The 2,222-nt window shown below is 31.1% G+C and overlaps 1 long non-coding RNA gene across 1 annotated transcript; it reads left to right on the top strand.

Moving 5' to 3' along the window:
• The first annotated feature begins 570 nt into the window (after positions 1-570).
• On the top strand, positions 571-1,719 carry LOC148572297 (uncharacterized). Its single transcript, XR_015907044.1, has 3 exons — positions 571-858; positions 1,025-1,249; positions 1,435-1,719. It is a non-coding gene; the product is annotated as an uncharacterized LOC148572297 (long non-coding RNA).
• The last annotated feature ends 503 nt before the right edge of the window (positions 1,720-2,222 follow it).

Genomic DNA, 2,222 nt, shown 5'->3' with positions numbered 1-2,222 from the left:
AATGTTAATATTTTATTAGGTTGTTGATGGGAATCGAATGAAGATTGCAGTCTCACTCATGTCGAAGAATCATAATATGATCGAATATACGGTCAAAAGAAATGCTGTTAAAAATCTTAGAAAGCTGTATAATAATCACCTTCATGATGATTATGAATTCCCACAAGTTTAGATTTATAACATTTTTTTTATTATTTTTATTTTTATTATTTTCTTGTGGCCATATAAACCTTCCAGTGACATACGCATACATACGCATTATATTTTGTTTACATTTGTGTTCGTATTTGTTTGTCGGATTATTTAATGTTTTCATTTGACTAGAGATATAATTATTATTATTTTTAAAGGTGGATTTTCTTGGTCATCATTAATACTTCTATATCTTATGATCCTTTATGATTTTTCTGCTAGTAGTGCTCGTTATTATGCCATTTTAACATTATGATTGATTTGATCATAATTAGATAGATTCAGAATCAATACATATTAGTAAATAGTAATATCTTTGATATATGAGTTGCTTTTATCTGAGGTCTTGGCAGCCAAAAATGCTAAAACTGAGGCACTTCTAAGTTCCATCGATGCACTTAAGAGGCAGGCTGCATAGTCTGAAGGAAATCTAGCTTCTATTCAGGTTCTTTGTTATTTTATTTAAATAAGCTTTGATGCAATATTTTAGCATTAGCAATTGCAATTGTATAATAAAATTGCTCTATGTATTTGCCATATTTCCTATCGTACCATATGCTATCCTGGCAGTGTTTTACATGTTTCGGATTTCAGCTGCTCTACATTGGGTGTTATTGGGTTCCATAATTTTTCACAGCATGTTCCTCTACAACATGTTCCTCTACGGTAATTTTGTCACTTTATTTGTGGTATCATCAACCTTAATACAGCAAATTTTGCATATTAATTGTATCATTAAAATGTTTCCAATGAAGCCGGCTTCACTAGATTGTTTCTTAATTTTATGCTTAGAATATAAGTTCAATTTAAAGTATTTTCTTGCATTCTGCAGATTGCTATTACAGGTAAAAGCTTCTTTAGTGCTTCATCTATTGCAACAGAGTTGATCATGAATAACATCCTAAAGAACGGGCGTCTTAATGTGATTGGAGATATCTTATTTCTTGGAAAACTATATGTCAGCCTTGCAAGTGCTCTATTTGCATTTCTCATGTTGGATACACACAAGTACAGCTCTGCTCATAACAAGATGTCATCTCCACTCTTGCCTGTTGTGGTATGTTTTCTTAAATATAGTTAAAGTGAGTAGATGGAAAATCATTTAGCAAAAGCTTAAAAGATGGTAATTCAGGATAAGTTGCTATCTAGAAGGACCAAGAGCTGGAAAGTAGTTGCTAACAGAGAAGTCTTATATCATTTAATGATTTTCACACACTTTACTTTTCATTTTGTTTAATACAGGTATGCTGGGCTCTTTGGACATCTGCTAACACACCTCCAATTGATTCAAGTGTCTCAACTGCACTTAGAGTACGGAACACTAAATTATGAATAAAGGGTAATTCTACATCTATCAATGCATGATCCAGATGTATAACACTTTGTTTTATTGGAAAATATTGGAATCTGAGTTCCTTAAAAATATAGAAAGATATTAGTCCAAGTCTATTCTAGTTGGTTGGCTGGGTAGATACCACATGATGTCTTAGTTTTATGTGTAATACAGGTTTTTGAAGTAACAACTTATGTATAATAATAGAGCCTTCCTTTATTATCCATCTATGTACCTGCTATTAATAAAGTTATTAGTGTGCCATTTTAATTATTCTTATTTATCCAATTGTAAATCATGATAAAGCAAAAACAATAAAGAAACACCACATCACTATCCGTCATTCTTAGTTATCCAATTAAGAATAAAGCAAGGATTAAGTTAATCACTCCGTTAACGTTAGACGCGGTGATAATGGAATGTAAGTTTGATATAGAGTATGAATTTTCAATTTTGACGATGACATGCAGATCAGTTCCAGAGTTTAGAGTATTGAATGAAAAACTTAACATAAATTGCAACACATATTAACTATCTCAACTTGTTACTAACACATATATATCTCTTTTATCTAACATCAAGTTTAGTATAAACATAAGCAATTAAACTTTCATTGCACTGTTTAAATAAAGGTCTGAGATAGATAAATGGGCACACTTATTGGTGAGTAAAGTTGTTCAAAAGTTTTCAGAAGCTG

Source organism: Arachis ipaensis, chromosome B3, assembly GCF_059453495.1.
Source record: "Arachis ipaensis isolate K30076 ecotype BB chromosome B3, ASM5945349v1, whole genome shotgun sequence".
In the NCBI taxonomy this organism is placed as follows: Eukaryota; Viridiplantae; Streptophyta; class Magnoliopsida; order Fabales; family Fabaceae; genus Arachis; species Arachis ipaensis.
This window is presented reverse-complemented; position numbering and strand designations above follow the sequence as displayed.